The 26,140-nt window shown below is 39.1% G+C and overlaps 1 protein-coding gene across 1 annotated transcript in view; it reads left to right on the forward strand.

The window, feature by feature from the left end:
• Positions 1 to 2,732: 2,732 nt before the first annotated feature.
• LRRC4C (leucine rich repeat containing 4C) overlaps positions 2,733 to 26,140 on the forward strand; it is a 1,251,478-nt gene continuing 1,228,070 nt past the window's right edge. Inside the window, exon 1 of the mRNA XM_066363087.1 lies at positions 2,733 to 2,922. The gene's annotated coding sequence lies outside the window, so the exon portion shown is untranslated. The remainder of the gene's footprint in view (positions 2,923 to 26,140) is intronic.

A 26,140-nucleotide genomic window follows, 5' to 3' on the forward strand; every position in this document is an offset into this window, starting at 1 on the left:
TTGCATGTGACATTTTTTAAAAAGCTGATGGGAGGCCTGACCTGTGGTGGTACAATAGATAAAGTGGTGACCTGGAATGCCAAGGTCATTAGTTCGAAACCCAGGCTTGCCTGGTCAAGGAACATACAGGAAGCAACTATGAGTTGATGCTTCCTGCTCTTCTCCACCACCCCCTTTTTCTCTGTCTCTCTTCTCTCTAAAATAAATAAATAAAATCTTAAAAAGAAAAAAAAAGCTGATGAGGAGGGAAAGACTTGCAGAGACTAATCATCTGATTGAGGCAGAACTGGAATTTGAATCCAGGTCTGTCTGGACTGCAATGCCCAAGTTTTTGATGCTATCTTTTATTAGCATTTGGGCTAATTAGGGCTGGGATATTGTGGGTCATAATTAATTGCATTTAGATAAATAAAGGCTATGATGATGTGTTAGGTTTTTAAAATCTTTCACATGTTAACAAAATGGAAATAATGAAAATAAATCAAAATTATTTATATGTGTTGTCTTGATGCCACTGTTGATTAATAATGTTAAACTCCTAAACATGAGTGATGCCTTTAAATTGATTTTTTATAGATATGATCAAAATGAAACAAAGTTATTGCTTTAAAATAGAAACCTTAAGCAAACATTTCATGTATGAATTTTAATTACCTAATTTACTTACTCTCACTTATCTGTTTTGTAGTTTAACCTAGTAGTAGCTCTATTACAGATGAGAAGGTATTTAAGTGCTATATTTTATAGCATATACAAAAGATTTAACTCACAGAAATATAATGTTAGATGCAAATGTAATGTTAGTCAATGGTGTAGGTTCTTTTCAGTATGAATAACAGATAATCTGTTGGACTTACTGAAAAATAGTGATTTGAAAGGGACATTTGGGGAAAAAAAAAGAAAAGTTGTTCACCAAGTTCTAATTTGCACCTTTAAGTTTTATAAAATCTCAGTATTTCAGTTTGATGTTATAAATTTTATTAATATCTGTGTTTACTCTATTAGGTTAAATGGTTGCAGTTGGTGAGAATTCTTTTACCTTTATCATCTTTTGTGACATCTACTGGCAATACCCGATATTACATTGCTCTTTAATTCATTCTTATCTGCCTTCTCTAACTGCCCAATACTCATTTATTTAGATAATACCAATTTAATTCCTCTTAAGAAACTCAGTGAATCTCCTTGACTAGAGAAGTGTTATAATATGAGGCTGAATCATAGAGAAGAAAAAATTAGCTTTCCAGAGGCTAAAAAATTATACAGTTAGCATATTCTGCATATATTTTCTTTTATGGCTTGGTACTAAAAGAGATATAATTTTTTTTTCTTGAAGACTCCAAACTCATTCCATGTAAGTGTTATGTACAGTAATACTTAATATAGACAATTATCAGCCAATCCCCCTACATGACAAGCTCTACAATTTGGTAGTTATGTGATAAAAAAAAAAAGTGCATTAGAGTAAAACTGAAGAGATAAGAGTCGAAATCCATATTACAAATAAATGAACTCTACCTAGACTCCTGTTCACATTGGGGGCATGGCTACAAAGCAGAATGCATGAGCAAACTTTTTATACTACCAGGAATCCATTTATCCACAGTCCCATCACTCAAATTCAGATACTTGTTGCCAGCTCCAAGATTTATAGGCTGAAGCTCGTTTTTGAAATTGCTTTGTATTTTCATTTAACAGCCAGGGCAGCCGCATGTTAAAAATTTGCCTTGGTCTCCTTGGAGCCTATTTATAAAGCTAATTTGTCTCCCTGGACATTTTCTCTCTCATTCAAATGCCAGCCCTAGGCTAGTAAACCATTAACCGCCCCCCCCCCTTTTATTTCTTTATCGAAACAAAATACTGTCATAGACAATGCCTTTGCAGGGCAGTGATGATTTCAGTGATAGAGTCCTCCCACGCAGGATGCAAACCATCTCGCCTTCTGGCCGGAGCTGGATCCGCTGCCCTCCCTGCAGATAGGCAGGCACTCACACAGAGCGCTGGGAAGTACACGTTTACTGTACTGCATGCCGACTGCCTTGAAGAAACTGTAGCTAACCACCTTATTAGTATTCCTGCCTCCACCGTGTCTCACTTGCAGCATCACAGGGCTGAGCGAAATGCAGTTGAACAGGGACAGACACAGCTCTGGCAATCATCTCTGTGCAGTCTGCCCAATGTTGCGGGTGGGGGATGCAGCAAGCACATCAAGATGAATAACCTTGCCATAATCCGGGGCACCCTGCAAGCAGACACCTCTGCTGATTGACCCGCTCCTGGCTTGATGCATATGCCTGGGGGAGAGGGATCCGGAATCTACCTAGTCCTGGCCCCCTGCCCCCACACCCTTTCACCCCTGATTTTGGATGTTCTTTTGATCCTACACCGATCTTGGGAAGGTAACAGTGAGCCGAACCATCTGCAGCGCACAGCAGCTCTTGGAGGTTACTACTGACAGTTTTCATTGCACGGGTTTGCGCGAGCGTGTGTGTTTGTGAGTGCAGGGTGCCTGCTTCTGCGTGAAAGAGGATGTGTGAGTGTCCCCGAGTGCGTGTGTTTGTGTAACAACCAAGCAGGTATATCGGACAGCAGATCGCAACGCGCGTGAAAATATTCTCTGGGTACTTGGGCTCCCGGTCTGTGGCCACCCCTCCCCCCACCCCGCCAGCGCTCACCACCCCCTTCCTTCTCCACTCCCCCTTCTTCTTTTTTGCCTTTGATGAGTTTTTGGCTTACTTTTTGGCGGAGTCTCTTGGACATGTTTCTGCTGCTGCTGCTGCTGGATGATCAGATAAATGGAACCTTAGGAAACTGATTCTTTTTCTCCTATGTGACTTTAAAAAGAAGAGGAAAGGAGAGTTGTGCAAGACAAGCTAGAGGATTTAAATTTTCCTTGGCGAAATGTGAGGGGCCGTGGACAAGGTAAGTCACGGGACTGTTGAGATCTCAGTCCCTGGTTCCTCGGCGATGTCGGTGCTTTCCTGTTTGTTTTCGGAGATCTGTACGCAGTTTACAGGCGCATCTTCAGAGATGGTGATGCTCAGAAGGACTCAGTGTGTGGCATTTGGGGGCTATTTCATGCCGAGGAGATTATTTCCGTTTATATAACCATCACTCTCATTCTTCCTCCCATTTTTATACCTCTTACTGATCTAACGTTTTCACAGTGAATTCTGCATACATGAAATCTGGGGGGGGGGGGTGATTCCAGCCTTCTCCCTCCTTGAAATACTCTCTACATTTGAGAGAGAGACAGACAGAGAGAGAGAGAGAGAGGGAGAGAGAGAGAAAAGAAAGCTATTGGTAGAGGCTCTGAGTTAGAGGCGAAAGTGTGTGAGGGTGGGAATTGGGGGAATAATCTGGACTTTTATGATAAGTTAATAGAAGACTTTTATTTTCATAGCACTTATTTTTTTCCCCTTGAATAGTAGTTAAATCTGCTCTGGAGAATAGTGAGTACGTGAAATACAGAAAAGCTGCTTCAACAGCTCTTAATTGGAGCAAATTTGAACAAAGTGGAAATTGTTGAGTATTTTGAACCTATCTTTTTTGCACTGATTCTCCTGCTAGTGCATCTCATTAACCTTTCTGACTGCAGCGTCCCCTGATTGAGACTTGTGTCTCTCATCCTGAAACCTCACCTTACCCCACATAGTCCCCAGAGAAAGGAGTATGGTTGCAAATTGCTCTTAATTGTCTCCTCTTGGCTGTAAAAGCAATCAGGCGGCGTCAGGAATTCAGGTGACTTGGGTCAAACATCTTGTCTAACTCAGTCTCTTTAGTGTTTCCTGATAGTTAGCTTTGCTTTTTTTTTTTTTGTTTCTTCTTTCCCTTTCCTTCAAAGTTAAATGTAGAGAGTACTTTACCTGTTTCCATCCTGAGGGTATTTAATTAAAGCAAAATACCAGTTCATTGTGACAGAATCTGTTCGCATGGGCACTTAGCTTATCCCAGGAAGTGAGATCACTTGCGAATGTCTTTCTGAAAGGCTGAGACCTCAGTTGGAAGTAACAGAGCTTTCCTCAGTCGATGCATATGGCATTTGGGGGCTATGTTCCAATGCATGTGGGTGCTTATCCCACAAGGAATGGTGATATTTCATGGGATGTTAGCCAACTCAGAACTGTTCTTGTGAGCATATTCATGGAGGAGATGACAGGTATGTTAGGTAACTAGACAGAGGAGAGCATGCATAGATGTTTCTCTCCAAGTATTGATGTCTGTGTGCAGACAGAGAAATGGAACAAATTATAACAGAAGAGACTTGAGTCAGAGCCATTTGACTGGGTTAAAGTTTTATTACAGCATCCAAGCTGAGAGATGTTAAACATCATCATACTTAAACATTAATACTGTTTCTTGTTTCTAAAAAGGATTGCTGAACTAAAAAGGCGGAAAAAATCCTGAAAGATGAGATTACACTCTGGTATCACCATGGGCTATCTCTGTCTATGGAATGTTTGGCATGGTGGTGTTAGAGACACCGGGGAAAGCAGGCAGCTGGTACAAATGCCCCCTTCCTTCCTGTAACTGATGCTTCGCACAGCGCCCTTGCTAAGAATGCTAGGTGGAAACCCTCTCCTGGCAGGATAATTGATGATCTGTCTCTCTTGTCAAGCATTTCTGCTCCGGGTATTTTCTTCTGCTGCTCAGATTCCAGTTACGTTTCCCCTGTCAAGAAAGGGGCTTTATTCCCCCCCCCAATTTTTAAATGACTTGAACATAGGTGAAACCCCCAATAAAATTTCATTTTCTTTGTAGAGAAAACAACCTGAAACTCATCAAAGCTGAAGGTGAATCTAATAGATGAACAAGAAACACAAAGTTCACTGTTCCAAGGAGAGTGCAGAGCCCGAAATCTCCAAGTGCCAATCAGTTATGTCAGGGTTCTGGACGTCCCCAGTGTCTCTGCCAGGACAGTCACCATTCCTCAGAGTGGTCAACTCTTACTAACCTTCAGCTGATGATAGCCAGTACCAGGGACAGAGGACAGTATTTTAGGTTATCTGTTTTGTGTTAGGATTGTTCTGAATAAAGAGAAGCCCCTTGAAAATGTGGTTCTGAAAGTTGGCATATTAGAAGCTCCTATGATCAAGGCTATTTAATTTTGATGGTTCCTCCTCTCATCCACATTCTCACCCAGTGTGGGTATATTTAGACTTGTGGTCTTGGTAAAATTTAATTGCATAGATTGTTCTCAACACCATCTTAAAAAAATAAAAATAAAAAAGGATTGCATCTTGGCTTTTGTGCATTTGAGATTTAATAATTGTAATGAGTGAATCTACCAGCAAGAGCAACACTTTCATTATCGTTCACTTTAGGCTAATAATAGAAGTGGGGTACAAGCCAATGCTGGATTTTCTGATTAACTCATGCAATGTGCAAAACACCTCCCTGGTATCTCAAGGGTCCCTGATGGGGTTTGAGTGGACTGTACCTTCTCATCTTTATTATCAGCTCAGGTCAGAGCAAAGGTAAACAGCTTTCCATCAGAACTGGCTCCAGACCCTGGGCTTTCTTGTGTCTTCTTGGGCTTTGTTTTGTGATGAAGTTGAATAGGGCTGGTTTTCCTGCTTAGTGAGTTCAGAAAAGAAGGGAGAAGGGAGGGAAGTTGGCTTTCCATTTCAGTAGAGGTGACATGTCACAGTTGCCAAAGAAGAGGCTGAAAGTTCCCTAGAAGTAAGTGCAGGATTGTGTTGGTAAAAGAATGAACTGGTTAAAGCTTGCCTTGAATTTATGTGGGGAGAATAAAGGAAATTCCAATTCATTCTCTATTTAGTTTCAGTCGGTTTGCCAGCCTTTCTGTGGGTCTCAGCTCGAGAGAGCCAACCAGGCCCCACACTCCTCAGCATGTTTCTATGCTTTTAAGACCCAGGGCGCTTAACACATGAAGGGCTCTTTACTTCCTTAACAAACAGAGCTGACAGCTGGAGAGTCAGCAACTGAGAACCTTTAAAGGAAGCCAGAAAGATCCCACAGCAAGTTGAGCAAAAAGGAACTCTTGAAGCTCTGGTCCTGGGGGTGGGTGAGGACTAGGTGGACTGAACTTGAAGTTTTGATTGCTGAGTCATTACAACAGCCTGGAGCTGTTTGCTAGCACTGGGAACTGATGCTGACATCGGGGCTACTGCTAATAGGAGAGCATCAGCCTATTGCAGAAAATGCAGACTCCCGGAATGAGGGAGACTTACTATCTGAAGACAGAGTTTATACATAGATGTGTATTCTTGTTATTGCCCTTACCATTTCAAAACAACACCTCAGGGTGCCCCCAATAAATTACAAACGAAAAGATAGATTAATTGAAGCACAAATAGGACAGGGGCTTTGTACTTGATTAAATCAATTCACTCAATTATCTGTATTGCCTTTGGGGACCACTCAGTAGTCATTGCTAAGATGGGGGGAGGTTGGAGGCTGGGGTTAGAATCCTGAGAAGGAAAAACCTGGATTGAGGGTCAGAAAGTATGAGTCAAGATTGATAGCACTGTTTTAAGGGTCAGTAAGTCACTCAAAGTCTCAGAACCCTGATTTTCTCTTATATAGTTTGGAAATCAACATTAACTCGTGGTGTTGTCATGAGAATTGTGAACTATTGCGGAGTAAAATGTAATATTGCTGTTGAAATGTAAGGTATTATGACAATGATGACTTTGTATACGGTTCAGGACTCTACCAAATGATTTCTTCAGTATGATTTAAATTAAATTGATGAAGCAGAATCGGTCTTTTCATGATGAGTGATCAAAATATACAATGTTGTGATTTGAGAGCATTCCCACCTGTGATGACTATACCTCTTCTCAGTAATGTTTCAGGTGCATTCTTAGTTAGTTACATGTATGTTTGCATGTGCAAGGCATTGGCCAATCTATAGGAGATACCATTTTAGATCCACAAAAAATAGAAAGTGTGGGAAGACCTGAGTTCAGTGGCCTTGGGTATCTAGAAAAGAGAAGAAAGACTTGGACACTCTAGTCTTTTCTGTGGGAAGACACACATTTTGCAGTTTGTAGGCTTCAGAAAACTCTAGTGCCCAGTGAAGCTGTTGACTAGAATTTGAGTTAAACTTGGAAGTTGTATCAATAAGGTATTTCTAATACAATAATCAGTCATGCTGATTGTCATTCTGAGTCACATTTTGGGGGGCAAACAGAGCAGGATTTAAAGGCTGAGTTGGAGCTCATGATGGCAAGAGCATGTGATACTGGTGAGCACTTGCTCTGGAGTGGGACAGACTTGGGGTCAGATACCGATTCTCTCGGAGACTCAATTGATCTGGTCTGTAAAATAGAGCAGTCGGTCATCGAGAAGGCCTCTGTTACAAATGACTAAATGACAATATATGTATTACTTGGTAAAACCCTTGACACAACATTAGGACTCCATACGTAATTCACATGTATTTTTTTCTCATTGCTTTACCTGGCTTAGGAATTTGGACCACCCTAATTCAATGTGTTCATGTTACTTATGCAGCTGTATAATCTAAGAGCCGGAGAGAGAGAAAGCCATATTTCTGTACATGAGCTTATTGCACATACTGTGGTTTCATCAGGCCTTCTTTTCAGAGCAACCAAGTGCCCTCTCCAGATGTCACTTCAGTTACACTCACAACTTCCAAAATGATGCTGAATGTAAGTAGTGAGAATCACGTGCACCCATCCTCATGTGGTTGCAGAAAAACAATGCGGATGTCCGCACATGGTATTAACACTGCTCTTTACCTAACGTGGCATTTTGTTTACACTCAGAGAAAGGATGCATATTTATTGAACACCCACACTGTGGTGATTGCTGTGGGGGATGATGAAGGACTCTCTCTGCACTAGGTCTCTTTGCCGCGATTCCTGCAACTGGATGGGGTGTGCTGCCGTCTTCAAGGCTGCTCATTGGGATTTGGATGGGATTGTGAAACAGAATGAAGATTTCTCTGTGAGAGTCTGACGTATGTGGGGCTGTGCCATTGCACCTAACCTTTATTTACTATAGTTCAGGAACATATTGCAAAGGATATAAAAAAATCCTTGTCCCTATTAATGTAGCTGAGCTGAACTGTCAGTGATGAGTTCAATTCTGCCTTGCTAACTCTAGCATGGTTGGTACCGCTTGATCCAGGTATTTCTGTTCTGCAGAGTCAGCCTTTGACTGTGTACCAAGGGGACAGGGTTTTGTCCTTCAGCTTGTGGGTTCCTTCTATCCCTGTAATGAATGGATGAAGTCTATTTTATGGCTTGCTGAGGCAAAAGACAATATACATGTTATCTTCATTTAAAGGCCCTGTTTATTTTTTGTTGTTGTTGTTGTTGCTTTAAACCCAAATCCAATGGAGTAAGAAGGAGAAGAGGAAGGTCAATTGCTCAAAATAGTAAACACAAGTTTGCTGGCCTCTACTACAGCTTCAAGCATCAGGATTTGTGGTTAGAGTGCTGCACTGAACTGAGCAAATTCCCTACATAACAAACTGCAGATTATTGCCAGCACATTTCGAGACAGTATTAAAAGTTATAAATAACTCTCTCATATAGTCAATGAATGTGTTCTATGTGCCAGGCACTGTGCTAGGTAGGTTAGATTTATACTTTCCAAAAAACTAAAATAAAATAAGATCATATTATTCCCATATTACAGATGAGGCAAAAGCGATCCATTCCTTTGCCTAAAATTCTGACTCACTCCAGAGCTCATGAATATATGGTTCTTTATTTATTTATTTTTTTTTAGTTTTATTTTTAGCTTGTAAACCCAGTGCTTTTTTACATAAATTCTTGAATATGGGCAGTCCAGAGTCAGCCTTCTCTAAATGCAAATCAAATAACCTTGCTCTAATAACATGACTCACTCTATCTGTGGGTAGATATGATCCCAGTGCCTCTAAGGGACCTCTGAAGGGCCACCTCCCTGAACCAATGGGTGCCTGACATAGTACATCATCAGTGCCATATTCATGTGCTCTTGGGTGTCATCCATAGCTTAAAGTATAACTCTACTTAATTTTGACAATGACCTGTTTTATTGGAATGTTTGCTGTCATGTGAGATATGGGCAATGATATGAAAGGACTACAGTTATAGGACTTGGAATAAAGTAAAGAATTAGAGCTCTCCTCTGTAACATTAAATAGTGAGTAGCACCGGGCAGCATTTGTAGTGTGCACCCTACAGTCGTCTCTCTCGGTATGTTTATGTACTTATTAGTTTCATAACTGTGCAGATTGTTTACCCACATTTCCTGAGCTTACCTTGCAGGGTTGTTATAAAAAGATTCAGAAAAAAAAAATAATACTTGTAAAGGACTTAGAACAAAAATTGGAATTTATTTGGTGTTAAAAAAAAAGGATAGGTCATTATATTAATTAGTAGTAGTATTCACAATAATAATCAGTAATAGTTCTAATTATGATAATATAGCAATCCCAGTCTGCTTATAAAGCTTCTTGTGCTCCACGGTGCCAGAGGTGGTTCGAATGATCACTTCACATGAGTAAATGGGAAAGTGAATATCCGTGTCTGTCTGGCCATAAAAAAATATGAAAGAGAGGAGAGAAATGATCTTCCAGCAATACTGATGCCAGTGGCGAACATGTCAGTGCAAAAAGGGGGATTTCGTGCAGAGCGTTTAAGGGAACTAGAGGAACAAGGAAAAGCGATGGAGAGTTTCATGAGCTGAGGAGTTTTTTCTAAAGTCAGACTCCAAGATGCTGTGAGCTTGGGAACACGGCTTGCTGCACGGCCGTAAACAGAGAAAAGGGTCACGTTTTGAAAGCATTCTTGATAAAGAGAAGGGGTAATAATCTTCCTTTGACTTTACTGTGAAAGGAAAAGGAAACTTTTATCTCTTTCTCTCATCACCGCAAAATTTCTCTAGCTTTTGTATGCCATATAGGTATTTCAGTGATATTGCATAAGTTGTTGGTGTTCTAACTGCTTTTAATATAAATGCATTAAATACATATTAATATATAAAGTATATATTAATATATAGGCAAATAAACTAGCATTTTAAATGTTTGATGCTAAGTCATTCCAGGATAGGTGATTTAAATCCTTTATGTAGAACCTTTTAATTTTAATATTCATGTTTTAGGTTACAAGTCAGAAGCAAAGACTCATTGAACACACAGTAATTCACGGTCTGCTCTTTTGGAAAAGTATGATTGGAGTTAACCATATATACTTGTGACCATATGTACTTGGAAATGAGTAGACACTCAGTATGAAATAAATGTTTCAGTAAAGAGAAAATACAAATTGAGACAAATGTTTGAACAACAGTCAAACTAATGGTGAAGTGTAAGCATTTTGAACAACCACTTTAACAAAAGTGAACTCTTTCCTGAAAACAAGCAAATCATTAGTAACACAGTTGATGGATTTGCTATATTTTTTTCCTGTTGGAGGTATTCACTATACATAGTGACAGTAAAGTCCATACTGAGTCAAGATACACACAAGGAAAAAAACTCCACTCATCCTTCTTCAAAAGGAAATCAATGTTGACATGTGACTTTTGCTTAGCATCTTTCACAGACCAACAAACCCGAATTACTATTGAACCCTAAACATTTTATTAATTAACCTGTTCTGATTACAGTGCCATAGTAAGAGCATATATACAAATAGTCTTCCATTTTTTTCTGAGTGCCTCCTGACTGCAGATACTTTCAGGAAGCGGAGTCTGGCCTGTTCGTAGACGGCTGAGTTCCTCCTGTGTTCATCCGCTCGATGCTCTCTCCTTTATCTCTCTCTCCTTCCCTGACCCGTCTTGCCTTTCTGCCCTGATTCTACTGGCTGTGTAACTTCGCCACTTCATGTTTCATTTTTATCTCTCCAATCACTGTAGGCACTGCTGCATTTTTTTTTCTAAGCTGTCACTAAATGGAATTCGATTCTACCTATCTGGTACATGGTGTTTGGTTGTTGTTTGTTGTTTGTTTTGTTTTCCCCAAAACTCATTTGACTGGATATAGATCACAATTGCTTTTGCACAAGTAACTCAGAGTGCTCATCCTTTTGTGAGTACCAATATATTCTTCTGCTTCTGTGGTCATTTTAATGGTGTCATTTATCTTGCAAGTGTTTATTGAACACTTATTATGTTCTCTATTATATCACAGTTATAGTGTGGAACAGAACACTATAAGCAACATGATTCATTTTTCCTCAAATATGTTAATATATTATTGCTGATGTTACATTGACAAAGAGGTAATTGACCTGCTAAACAGACAACATAGTGTTCAGATTCAAAACACGATGGAGTTAGTATATGATCCAGAGAATGAAGTTATCGCTGGGGAGTTTGTGACTGGGAAGTAAGTGTAAGGAAGAAAGTGAAACTTGGTTTTGGTCCTAAATATGCCCTGGAGAAGGTCTTGAAAAAAAAATCACAAATTTAACCTAGTAGCTACCGTGTATTTTACACTATGATATCTCAAGTGACATGCTGGGAATTTCACAGTTGTGAAAAGGAAGTATGATTATTCTCAGAATGCAGATGAGGAAATTGAACCTCAGACTGCTTGTGATTTGGTCAAGGTAATGAATCATGACATGCAATACACCGTGTCTGCCTAGATGCACCTGAGTATGGAGCCCACTTGACTTGATTCCTCTGATTCTCAGCCTTATCCTTCCAAACACTTAAACCTGTACACAATGCTCTATTTTTTTCCAGTTGCCTTTTAAATTTTTTCTATACTCTTTTGAAACTTGTTTTCTGTTTTGCTGTAACATTTTTTATACCTTTAACAATTTTCCTGGAAACTTTTCTTTCAGAGATTGCCATGAGAGAGTTTGCAAAGACAATGAGAGATGCAAAGACTCGTCTGTGGAGTGTCCTCACTCTCTTGTTTCTCGAATAGCTCTGAGCATGTCCCTTTCCCCTCAGTTTTTGGAAGGAGAGCTGATGCTTTACACAGATGGTCTGTCGGGCAGGCAGATGGTCCCAGCCTCGCTGACGGTATGTTCCAGAGGGAAACACGTCTATGAACTGCCAGCTCAGAATGGAATGACACTGGAAACAACCATGGAGCGTTGATGGAAAGGCTGCTTGCTCTCTGACCTTCCCGGCTGCAGCCCAGTTATTTTCTTCGCAGTTCTGAGAGATGGGAGAGAGACCCCTTCTGCTGGGAGTAGATGGCAGTTCCTCTTTCTCTCAAGCCAGAGGGATGATAGCTCCAAACAATGAGTTTAGAAATTTGCCAGGGCGCTTCATAGGATGCTGTTTTTCTTGGCTTAGGGACTTAAATCCAAGGGAGTAATCCAAGAGAAACAAAAGGCAGATGATTTTAAGTCAGTCAGCTCTGGTTCCGACCCCATCATTTGCTTGAGAAAGCAGCTGAGGTTTTTGCTTACCAAGGGGAAGCCACCCAGATTGATTCTTTGATCATTACTGTCTGCCTCTCTGGGTCAGTTACAGAGTCACCCATCAGACTTCTGTTTAAATAAGAGCTGACACTCTCCCCTGCTGAGAATAGAGCTATGAGATTCAAAAGCAAAACAGGAACTAATTTCCTTTCCTTGTCTGGGACGAGTACGGTTCCAGAAACACCTGTCCTCCTCAGTATCGATTTTGCTCACTTGCACCACCTTCCCTAGTTGCTTAGTGCCGTGAGGGACCAGAATATAAGGCAGTCTGTCCCTGCTCCTATCATCCTTGCCCTTAGCCTTTGAACCATGTGAATGCCACAGAAGGTGCAAGAGGTGTCACTGCTAGGCAACAGCTCCAATTTCTGACATTCACTCAGACTGTCATCTAACCTGCTAGCTTGCTAAAACTTCCTGACTTCTTGGTTTCTGTCATTTTATACCTTTGCCCTCATAGTTCAGTCCCAAGTTTTCCAATATCTACCTCAGGCCCACTTTGTTTTTGTGGTGATATCTTTATTGCTCTCAAACTGCACCCTTTGTTCTGGTCTCTATTCTGCACACTGACCTCTAAAGCTTCAGATTACAGGCATTGTTTCTGCCAGCCCCAGTGTTGCAATATTGTTGCAATATTCATCTCTCCAGCTAGGGTGAGGAGCAGACAATGCCTTTGCATGCATGACTCCAGGTCTTCTCAATCTGCAAACGTTAGTTAAATATTTGACAACTATTTCATTTCTGTCTTTTGATGTAAGCATCTTTAAAAAAAAAAAAGGGCAGTATTCTTATCTGCCAAATTGGGACCATGATAACAGCTAACATTTACCCAGCATTGACTATGTGTCTAGAACTTTATACTCATTATAAAAATTTGATCCTTCCCAGGCCCTGGCTGGGTAGCTCAGTTGGTTAGAGTGTCATCCCCTTATGGCAAGGTTCTGGGTTAGGTCCTCGGTCAAGGCACATACCAGAATCAAACAATGAATGCATAAATAAGTGGAACAACAAGTTGATGGTTCTCTCTCTCTCTCTCCCTTCCTCTCTTTCTTTAAAAATCAATCAAAAAATTAAAAATATATATTTACTTTCGCCTAAAAAAAAAAACAAAACTCATGAGGTAAATATTATACAATTTTACATATAGAAACATCAAGCTCAGAGAGGTTAAATAAATGAACAAGATAACATAATAGTGGTCTGGAAAAATCAGTCCTCTGATTGGAAATATAGTATGATGTCTGCTAAATTATTTATTTATTTTTTTAACACAGAGAGAGAGAGAGTCAGAGAGAGGGATACATAGGGACAGACAGACAGGAATGGAGAGAGATGAGAAGCATCAACCATCAGTTTTTCGTTGCGACACCTTAGTTGTTCATTGATTGCTTTCTCATATGTGCCTTGACTGTGGGCCTTCAGCAGACCGAGTAATCCCTTGCTCAAACCAGCGACCTTGAGCTCAAGCTGGTGAGCTTTTGCTCAAACCATATGAGCCCGCGCTCAAGCTGGTGACCTCAGGGTCTCCAACCTGGGTCCTCTGCATCCCAGTCTGATGCTATCCATTGCTCCACTGCCTGATCAGGCTAAGTTATTTTTAAAAATGCCGTTTGTCACAGGAAATGAGTGGGATTTTGTGTTTGGGTATGTTAAAACACACACACACACACACATACACATACACACCACACACACACACACACACACACACACACACACACACAAACAAGCTTTGTAAACTTTAAAACTGCATGCAAATGTTAATTTGCTATGTTCTATCCTAAAAGTACTTGTGGAGGATGCCACATATATTTATGTCGCTCAGTATAACAAATAGCTGATTAAGAGACAATCATTTTTCCATTTTAAAGCAGAAATATTGTGGATGCTTATGAAATAGAGTTCCCAAAACAGATGCTGGCAGCAGCCTGGGTGGTGTGTCGGGTGAAATACAATAGAACCTGAATAAACTACACTAATGAGTTGAAGACCTATTACAGATGATCACATTTGCCCAATTAGGGAAGGAATAATAACATAGAGAAAACACAAAGAAAGCAAAGCTGATATAAAGAGAAGACAAAACTTCAAGTAAGCCTACAAGATGTTAATAACACACCTCACACACATGCACACACACACACATGTGCATGCATGCAAACACAGCTTTATAATAGATGAAGCTGTTAACATTATCACGGAAGAGCCAAATATTTGTACAATGTGAGTATGTGTATATATTGGTTCCTCAGTTTTTTCCCCCTACCTCCACCACCTTCTCTTTCTCTCTCTTATAGGGGAAAAATGGGTGGAAGTTCATTGTTCTGAGGTTCCAAGAATATTTTCTGTTTCTACTGAATCCAAGTTTTGTGTGACAGTTGAAACATCATATAGTAGATTGTAGTGCTCTATTTAAATTGTATTATATGCTTTGAGGGTTGTCTTACTATCCTGAACACATCAGTAAGTATCGTCACCTTGGAATCTTGTCAGTTAAAGTACTTTTATCTACTAAGTTTTTCTTAGAAGTCACTCTTTACATATTCTCAAGGGATAGGGACTTTTCTTCCCAAATTCTCTCAACGAACTTATTTTGGGGACAAAAACAAAAGGCAAGTTATGTACCAACCCCCTTGGGATACTAAAAAACTCATTGTTTTATAGCTCAAAGAACAACTTACATTGTAAATAATAAATATAGACTAATTTTCACAGGATTTTAATTGTTTCAAAACAGGGTTTAGTAGTAGAATTATAGTTGGAAACTGGTTAATTGCTTAGTTACATATTTTATTTATTTATACTATTTATCGAATATTCCATGCCAGCAACAGAGATGCACAGAGATCTTGTTTAATTCTTAAGTATCAGCAAATGCAGGTGATACTGCTGTTATGTTTAATTTACAGATAAGGAAACTGAGGCTTAGAGAGCTTAAGTGATGATAGTATGTATATCTAATAATTGTCAGAGTTATTCTTTGAGAAAATACAGGTCTCATTTTAAAGGTACTTATAGTCTGCTTTATGCTAAAATTATGACTTCCTAGCCCAGATCTGCATAATTAAAATAATAGCCTATTCTAATTGCCTGTATTTTTTTTTATTTCTAAACTTCTCTTTATTTCTGGGTTTTGATGAGACCTTCAACATGATGTAATTTTGTCTCTTCCGGATTCCTTTGTACTTTACCCTGTGCCTGGAATTTATTAAATTTAAAAAGTCTTTTGGTGCATATTTAGTCTAGCAGGAATGCATTTTCCTAACCTCTTAGTGAGGGAAATGGCCACAGTTGTCATTTCTTCATGGTAAAAAGACAGATATGGCTACAAATTCCACATGACCTGGTAGGTACATCCTTTTGCTATTTGATTCCCATGAAGAAGTGGAGTCTGTTTTCTTGCATCTGGACCGGCCTTATAACTTGCTTTGATAGACTGTGGGAGAAATGACATTATACACCTACAAGAATCAGCCTGTGGAAGCCTGCAGCTTTCATTTTCCTCATTTTGAGAGCTGCCCTAAGAACACCATAAAGGGGCGCCTACAAAAAGTCATGTGGAGAAAAACTGACCCACAACTTCCTCCGTTCTTCCCATATTGTGCCATTGAAAGCCAGCTGCCAGATGTGTGCATCCACGTTGAGGCTTTTCTCTAGCTAACAGCAGCTGCATAAGTAAATTGAGATGGAAGGAACAGAATAAGAGCCCATCTGATGCAGAAAACGGTTAGATACAAGAAGAAGAGGCATTGGAAGTCTGGGTGAAAAAGCTGAAGGGTTTGAGAGTGTACAGATGGGTAGTTACAGAATAGTCATGGGGATGTAGAGTCCAGCATAGGAAATATAGTCAATAGTATTATAGTAACTATGTATGGTGCCGGGTGGGCACTAGAAATACTGGGGGGAACTCCTTGTAAAGTATGTGATTGTCTAACCACTATGCTACACACCTAAAACTAATACAAAATTATAGTGAAAGTAGACTGTAATTTTTAAAAAATTTGAAAATCTTGAAGTCTCCATGTATTGGATGGTTTACTACACAGCAATAGTAACTGGAAGAGGGTTACCTATTACACAAGTATAATTTATTTCTAAGCTTTAAATTGGGGTGGGAATGGATTTGTGAGTTTCCCAAGTTGTTGTATTTCTGTATTTCTTGAAAAAGAGTAAGTTGATTCAGTGCATGTAGTTCTCTGAACTGTGTAGTTGCTTATATAAAAATTCTAGACTTTGCTAATTGGCAGCTTAATCTTCATTCAGCTTCATTTTGTAATGTTGTTTTTGAGTGTTCAACAAATAAATATTTAGAACCTACTGAGCGCTGGACCCAACTCGTAGAGCTAATGTCACTTTTGTTAAGAACAGCTTCAGCAGAGAAAGGAAATTGATTTGCCCCAGACATCTACAGTTTTGAATTTTACACACACTCACACACAGGTATTCATTCATACTCACACACTGTGGATTTTTTTTTTTTTTTTCCTGCTCAGGTCTTTATTTGAAGAAAGAAAAAATTACCCTCTTTGGACCATATTATAAAATAGTAATTTGTATGTTATATTCACATATGGTAATCTTTCATTTTCCCAGTAACTTTTTGAGAAAGGTATTATTTTTCCATTTATGAATGGGAATAGTGAGGATTAAAGACTAAGTGAAAGGTTCAAAATTATGCAACTATTAGGTGGAGAACTCAGAATTCAAACATAGGTCCTCTCACTTTCACTCCCACTCAACATGCATTCAACCTCCACCGGCACTGAGATGCCAGCCCCAGGGCCTCTGCTCCATCTGCTTTTGTTTCTCCTTTCCGTTTTCTCCCTTCTCCCCTCTTGATCTCTTCTAACCGGAGCCCTTCCCTTAACTGACTGATATTTGAAATTTTCCCATGCTCTGTATGTCTTTGAGCCCTTTCTGCAAAATTAGAATTTTGTTTGCTGGATACCAGAAACACTTGCTGTCTCTTGAGGGACATCCAGCTTGTCTTAGAATGTGCTTTGTGTGATGACATGGGTCCTGATTTGCTTTTATTGTCCAATTTATCAAGAATTATTGTATCAGGAGAGTAAACACTGGGGAGAAGAGATTTTTCTCATTAACACTTCATGAGTTATTTCTTTTGGATATATACAGTGTTCTTTTTGTGCAGTATATATTTGGAACATGTAAAAAAAGAGAGAAGGAGAACCAAAGATTGAGTGTTAAATCTTAACCTTCTTCTGGTCCCAAGAGTGTAGCCTTCAGCCAGATATACCAAAAGAAAATAAAAAGGAATAAAAATTAAGTTAGACTACTTTTCCCATACCAATAACACATCTATATTTTTTTCTTTTTCCCATTACTAGACTTAATTTTTACCCTTCTAAAATTTCATTACCTTACTTGAGCTTATATAGTCAATATCTTTGCCCATAATTATTAGGTTAATTCAGACGACCTGGTAAACACACTCTGATACCTGGTACCTAGAAGATCTCAGGGCTTATGCTTAACTTCATAAAAGTCCTGGCTCAGTGACTACTCTACTGGATCATTGGGGAGCTGCTGTGTAAAGGCTATACTCATTATTACTACTTTTTTTTCTCTTCAGAGCCACCATGCTCTATAACAACTGACCCACTTTTATAAATATTCCATAGAATTAGGGTTTCAAAATTATCTTTTCTCTATGGAATTGACTCTTGCCCTGCTCATAACAGGCTCTTCTCTTAGGTTATATAACTTACTAAGTGATCATTCAGATAAATCTGACACCATACATAGTTATTAGAATATTGTTGACTATATTCCCTGTGCTGTACTTTACATCCTTCTGACTATTCTGTAACTACCAATTTATAGTTCTTAATCCCTTCAAGTTTTTTATCCATTCCCCTAAACATCCTCTCATCTGCCAGCAGTCAAAATGTTCTCTATAATTATGAGTCTGTTTTTGTTCTGCTTATTTTTTTATTCTAGATTCAATTGTTAATAGATATATGTGTTTATTGCCATTTTACTGTTAATATTTTTGGTCTTTTCTTTTTCTTCTTAAAGAAGACCCATAACATTTTCTATTATACTGGTTTGGTGATAATAGCTTTAGCTTTTTCTTCTCTGGGAAGCTCTTTATCTGTCCTTCAAGTCTAAATGATAGTTTTTCTGGGTAGACTAATCTTCGTTGTAGATTCTTGTTCTTCATCACTGAGTATGTTATGCCAATCCCTTCTGGCCTACAAAGTTTCCATTGAGAAATCAGTTGACAGTCTTATGGGAACTCCCTTGTGGGTAAATAACTGCTTTTCTCTTCCTGATTTTAAGATTCTCTCTTTGTCTTTAACCTTTTGCATTTTAATTGTGATGTGTCTTGGTGTGGGCCTTTTTGGATTCATCTTGTTTGGGACTTTCTGGTCTTCTTTGATGTGTAAGCCTATTTCCTTCAACAAGTTAGGGAAGTTTTTTGTCATTAGTTTTTCAAATAAGTTTTCAAATTCTTGCTCTCTCTCTTCTCCTTCAGGCTCCCCATGATGTCAATGTTGTTATGCTTTAAGTAGTCTCAGAGACTCCTTACACTATCTCATTTTTTTAACATTCTTTTTTCTTTTTGTTGTTCTCATTGGGTGCTTTTTTCTTACATATATTCCAAATCACTGATTTGATTCTCAGGTTTATTTTTTTGTTGTTGTTGTTGATTCCCTGTAAATTATTTTTTATTTCAGTTAACGTATCCTTCATTTCTGACTGGCCCTCTTTTATGCTGCTGAGGTTCTCACTAAGTACATCGAGCCAACTTATAACCAGTGTTTCACACTCTGTATCTAGCGCATTGCTTATCTCCATTTTGCTTAGTACTTTTTCTGGAGTTTTGTTTTGTTGTTTTATTTGTGACATGGTTTTTTGTCTCCTCATTTTGGCAACCCTCCTGTGTTAGTTTCTTTGTCTTATATAGAGCTGCTATGTCTCCTGGGCTTGGTAGAATGGCCTTTATAGTAGGTGTTCTGTAAGGTCTAGTGGCACAGCCTCACCAATCACCCAAGCTGGGCAGTCAAAGTATACTCCCTATGTGGGCTGGGTACACCCTCCTCTGGTAGTTGAGCTTTGATTGCTGTTGGCGCATCAATGGGAAGGATTTATCCCCAGGCAAAACAGCTTCAAGGACTGAATGGGAATACTGACCTCTGACCACTGTGGAGGATCAGCTGTTCAGTGACTCACCCCAGAGAGCAAGATGTACTTCAGCAGGGCTCTGGTCCTCTCTGGCTCTGCCCCTTGAGTGTGTTGCTTGTGGAGGTGTTTGGGTGGAGATGTCTTGACACGATATGAAGCTGTCCAATGGGTGCATTGGCTCTGCATCCTCCTGGAGGTACAGGCCAAGGTCCACTGCCACATGTGTTCTGCCTGGGGCCACCAAGCATGAATTATAAAGTCATCTACAGATGGCTGCTACTTGTGCTGGTCTTGGTGGTGCCTAGGTGAGGCCACTCTGTGAACCAAGGCTCACTGATGCTAGTGCCAGGCCTGGGGCCATTTAGCAAGAGGCACTGGGTACACTGAGGCTAGATGCTGTTTGTATGAGAGATTTTAGGAAAATCTGAGGCATGGGGCAGAACAGGCCATTGGTATAGAACACCCAATGGAAAGCAGCTTGGGTGGGCCTGATAATTGGGTATGGCAGGGTCTCAGGAAATCACCAGGACAAGGCAAAGAGTATGAGACAGATTGATGGGAGTTTCAGACATGGTGCCCACCTACCAGCTTTGAGGGGGAAGAGCTCATCAAAGGAATACAATTTTTTTTTCTGCCAACACTTCTGTTGGGAGAAAGTTGCCCCCCAGCTTTAGCTCTGATGCCAAGCAATTCTGTATGTCTCTGGTGCCTATCAAGCTGCTGCCCCATCACTAGAGCTCAGAGGAAGTGAGTCCAAGTAAGTCTGTGCACAGGCCCTTTATGAAGAACTGCCTGGACTCTAGCAACCCTCCTTCTCCTTCAGCTTCAATCCCTATTGGTTTTTACAGCCAGAAGTTACAGGAACTTCTCTTCCTAGCACTGGAATCATGGGCAGGGGTGGGGGTGGGGCTGAGTGTGGTGCTGAGACCCTTTGCTTCTAAAGGAGAGGACTCTGTAGCCAAAATATCCCTCCCAATTTGAATCCCCTAAATGTGGGTGTGGGACCAGCTCCTTCCACATCTCTGCCCCTCCTACCAGTCTCGATGCAGTTTCTTCTTAATTTCCTACTTGTAGGCGCCATTCAGCAAGAATTCAGTTGGTTCTGAATGAAGATTGTTCTGTAGTTTAGCTATAATTTTGATGTGTTTGTGGGAGGAGGTGAGTGCCGTGTTAACCTACTCCTCTAGCTTGCCAGGAAGTGCTCACTTGCACTTTCTAAAATCAGCTTTAGTCTTTTGTAGAGTCGGCATCATACCTGCCTCAATAGCATTTGCTGCTGTGTAAAAGATTCTGCATGTATACAGTATTAAAATTGTTAGGGAGCATTTTGAAGGTAGATAAATTATTTTATATTATACAGTGTGGGAATTCAGTGTTTGATTTCACATCAAGAAAGGGGCAGCAGAGAGAGAGAAGAGTGTCCAAAAGTGTCTTGAATTGAAATCTCCACTTTAAAAAAAATGCTCTTATTTCTATGAAATTAGCAATTTTGTTTTGACATTAATAGTCAGTATAAAAATTTTTAAATAAACTGATACATTTTTTTCATTTCTGGTGCAGTGTATATTGGTATAACACTTTTATTTATTTTTTTTTAAATTATTTTTATTTATTTATTCATTTTAGAGAAGAAAGGGGGAGAGAGAAGAGGGGAGGAGCAGGAAGGATCAACTCCCATATGTGCCTTGATCAGGCAGGCCCAGGGTTTTTGAACCGGCAACCTCAGCATTCTAGGTTGACGCCCCATCCACTGTGCCACCACAGGTCAGGCTGGTATAACACTTTTAGAAAGCAATTTTGACCTTATATATTATAGGCCATAGAACTGTTCATTTACTCTGATCCCCTTCCAGAAATCTATCCCAAGGAAATATGAAAATGCAAACTGCACAAATATGCTAAAAAAATGTAATAGTTAAAAAATATTCACCTATATGTCAAACAAAAGGATATTGGTGAAATAATTGTGCATATATATAAGGCAGCTAATAAAATTTCCAACTTGGAAGATTTTGTATAATAATTACTGCATAAAATATGCATATATATGTAAATTTGAAAGAAAATGGGACGACAGTGAGATACTAATCATGACTGTATTATGAGAAGACTTCTTTAATTTTTATTTTTTTTGCTTCCGTGAATGGTTTTACTTTTGAGAGCAGAAGATGTTTGGACCAGTTAATTAGTTAATACAACTCATGGCTGCACATAATCTGACTCCAGAAGCCTAGAGGAATTGGAATCCATTTTCCTCATTTAACAGGAAGTCCAGAAATTGTAGGCCAGGAGTCCATGACTCAATAGTGTCAGAGCCAGGGATTTTTTGGTCTTTATCTCTTGATTGCCAGATGACTGCTAAAGTTCTCACCATCTTATCTGCTTTCAAGGCCCAAAGGATGAAGAAGTGGGAAGACACAAGTCAATCATATCTCTAATTTAACTAAAAGAAGAAGAGCCTTTCAACTTTAGTCTATAAATGAGGATAAAATGCAGATTCCGATCTCTACCTGGAATGGAGGCTGGGACAAATATGTGAGAGATGGAAAGGAAAAAGCAGGTTGGAAATAACTTTGGAGTGTTTGATAAACCTTATTGACCACAATGGTTAACAATGATATGGGTGCTGGATGGTCCCAGTATAAAGATTTCTATATCCTCTTTTTTCCAGAGGAAGTCCCAGTTCTTTATTTGTCTTTCTTTCTTCACCACTCTTTCTAGTGATCACTGCTTTTCTTACACTTTTCTTCTACCTTCCACCTAGGTCTGTGAGACTGACACAAAGAAAATATAACGGTTGGAAAGAGAACAATTTTGGGTCCCCATCCTTCATCTAGTATGCTTGACACTCATTGAAACACTCACCAATACATTGGCACATTCATTAGTAGTCTTGGCAAAGCTTATCAAATAAACTCGTCCCTCGCTATATCGTGGTTCACTTTTCGCAGTCTCACTGCGGATTTGTAAATTGTGTATATCTAATTCTGTATCGCAGATTTTTTGCTATACTGCGGGATTTGGGGGTATATAGTTTTTTTATATATTTATTATTTTAATTGTTTTTGCAGTAAAATAAGCATTTTCTAGAATGTAGAAGGTGTTTAAGAGGATAGGAAGTGTTTATAAGAATGTGGGAAAGGTTTATCAGAGAGTGGGGAGTGTTTATAAAGCCTTATATATAATAAAATAAATATAGGGTTGCTACTTTGCAGAGTTTCACCTATCACGGAGGGGTCTGGAACCTAACCCCCATGATAAACAAGGGACCACTGTACAGCAGACAGTACAGGTCCAATGTTGAGTTTTTTTTAGTCATACATATCAAGTAGTCTTCCAAGCTGAAGAGAGAGACACCTTCCTTGCCCCTCTACCCCTGAGAAGTCTGGCTCTTTAGAACCCATTTGTTATCTCAACATTATACAAATGAGTTAACTAGCATCCATCCAGTAGATAGGATCTTTGGAATCGAAATATAGTCTCTTAGACAGTACATTCTCATTTATAAAGTGTAGCTGTCATTCAATTTCCAATGAAAATGTTTTCATATTTTTTTTCAGTGCTGAGAGAAAAATAAATCAATAAACTGGGAGAAGGCCATAGATAAAGCCTCTAAAATATATCTAGAATCTGTTTTTTACCCAATTGCCATGGGTCCTAGGCCACATGGTTGTTGGCTTACCATATCAATGTTTTTATTTCCCCTTTCACTCTTGTTCTCTTTTAATCCTTTCTCTGTAGAGCAAACATAATTTTTTTTCAAGAATATTAATTATAAAATACATTAACAAAAAGAATAAATATTATATGATAACCCCAATAGATATAGAAAAAGCACTTTAAATTAACATTTTAATGGTATTTTATTTATTAATTTATTTTTTTTTATTAAGTAAGAAGAGGGGAGGGAGAGAGAGAGAGAGAGAGAAGCAAGAGGGGAAAGGGTAGAGAAAAAGATAGTCACTTGTCCTGTGTGCCCTGACTGGAAATTGAACCCAGGACATCCACATGCCAACCTAATGCTCTACCACTGAACCAACTGTTAACACTTTTATGATAAAAAGTTACAACAAAATGGGTATAGAGGAAAGGTACCTCAACATAGTAAAAGCCATATTTGACAAATCCATAGGTAATATACTCAATAGTGAAAAGCTGAACACTCTTCCTCTAGCATCAAAAACAAGACAAGGATACCCACTCTTACCACTTTTATTCAACATAGTCAAAGTCTTAGCCAGAGCAATAAGGCAAGAAAAAAAAAAACAAAAGACATCCAATTTGGAAAGAAAGAAGTAAGAATGCCTTATTTGACATAATTTTTTATTTGTATGTGACAAAGATAGAGAGATAGAGAGAAGGACAGATAGGGACAGACAGAAAGGAAGGGAGAGAGATGAGAAGCATCAATTCTTCCTTGCAGCTCTTTAGTCATTCATTGATTGCTTTCTCATATGTGCCTTGACTGTAGGCTACAGCAGAGCAGAGTGTTCCCTAGCTTACGTTGGCAAGCTTGGGCTTTAAGCCAATGACCTCTGGGCTCAAGCCAGCCACCATGGGGTCATGTCTATGATCCCACACTCAAGCCAGAGACCCTGCACTCAAAAAGCTGGTGAGCTCGCACTCAAGCCAGCGACCTAAGGGTTTTGAACCTGGGCCCCTTGTATCCCAGTCTGATGCTCTATCCACTGTGCCACTGCCTGGTCAGGGGACATGATTTTATATGTAGAAAATCCTAAAGACTCCATCAAAAAAATTGTTAGAAATGTTAAACAAATTCAGTGTAAGTTGCAAGATACAAAATCAACATATAAAAATGTATTGCATTACTATACACTAAAAATTAACTAGAATATAAGATCTGTAAAATCAGGAATCTTCTTCACCTAGTATATAGTCAGTGCTAAAATATAATAGGTCTACTATAGATACTTGTTTAATATTTAATAATTGATATGGAGATCAAACAATAAGTGAATCAAAGCAGCGGGTACAGTTTCTACTAATTGTTACGCTTGAGTGTTATTAATCTCTCTCTTTTTTGAATCCTGTTCTTCTACTTTATCTCATAAGGCTTGAGATCACCTAAGATAGGTATAATATAGAAGTTATCTTTCCCCATGTCCAACATACAGTCTGGCACAAAGAAGTCAGAGGATTTGGTTAAAAAAAAAAGATGGAAAAACATAATGGAATGATTAAATAAATGATAAAACTCTTAAGTAAATGGACATTGAGTTAAGACAAAAGACATTCTAGGAAACAAGGGTTAAGATTATCAACAAAGTCTTGAAAGTCTTTGAGGTGAGTTTAACAAAGGCTTGTAGGGCATGTGTAGATATGAAATGTGTTTATCTTCCTCCTACCCCAAATTATAAATCCCTAGAGTGGAAGACAGAGGACAGTTCCTGGATTATGTGTGTATGTGTGAATTTGGAAAGAAAGATAACAGTTCATGAATTGTACTGTAAAAGGTAAACAATAGTTTTAAAGGGCTCAGACTAAATAACTTTTTAGTTTGACACTTATCTTGTCAACAGTGGGTGATAATTGAATATTTTTTATTGTATTGGCACAGGAGAGTTAACTCAGGGTGCTGGAGTAGAGTTGGAGGTAAGAGTTTGTTGTCAGGTCTCATACAATCCAATGTCTCATGTTACCCATTTCTGGAAGCTTCACTAGTGCTTGCATTTGTCCTTGCAGTTATGTTGCATTTGGGAGTAGTGTTTTGTGGGGTTTTTTTTTCTGTTAGAAGTTTAAAAAGAATTAAGTATTTTATATCAGAATGGAGACACTACCTAAAAATATTTGCAGATGAAATGGTCATTTATCATATTTTGAGATTTATCAGATTTATTGGATTATTACACTGAAGACCATTATAGGAAAAGTACTGGTACTAATGTGTCTGTCTCCACTCCCCCTTCCCTTTTTTTAAGTGAAGAGAGAAGGTAGTGAGGCAGACTCCCACATATTTACCAACTAGGAACCACTGGGCAACCTGTCTGAGGCCAATGCTTGAGAACTGGGCTATTTTTAGTACCTGAGGCTGATGCAATCAAACTAACTTGTCTCTCTTCAGCACCTGAGGCCATGTTTGAACCAAATGGCCCACTAACTGTGGGAGGAGAAGATAGAGAGAAGGGGAAAGGGGAGGGGAAGAGAAGCAGATGGTCGCTTCTCCTGTGTGCTCTGATTGGAAATCAAACCCAGGATGTTCATATGCCAGCCGACTCTCTATCCATTGAGCCATTGGCCAGGGCCTATCTTTCCCTTTTTAAATGCTGGAGATTGGGTCTTAATATAAGAAAGTTAAAGAATTAGTCTTAGGGACTCTTAAAGGAAGAGTAAACTTACCCATTCAGCTCATGGGAAACATCAGAATAGGTCATTTAGAGATATGCTCTTGTTTGCAAGGAAAGATGTTTTTTTGTTTTTTTTTTTTTAATCTGGCTTTGCTTTTGGAAGTAGAAATTAGTGCTGCAAAATAGACTCTCTGAGATGATTATGTCCACATATAAGATTTCTGTGCCACATCAAACAGTTGAAGCTAGTGACTCAATTCTGTAAGAGCTTCTGCTTTTTCCAGCCAAATTCATAGACTATTGTTACTATGGGACTTG

The sequence above is a fragment of the Saccopteryx leptura genome, chromosome 1 (assembly GCF_036850995.1).
Source record: "Saccopteryx leptura isolate mSacLep1 chromosome 1, mSacLep1_pri_phased_curated, whole genome shotgun sequence".
NCBI lineage: Eukaryota > Metazoa > Chordata > Mammalia > Chiroptera > Emballonuridae > Saccopteryx > Saccopteryx leptura.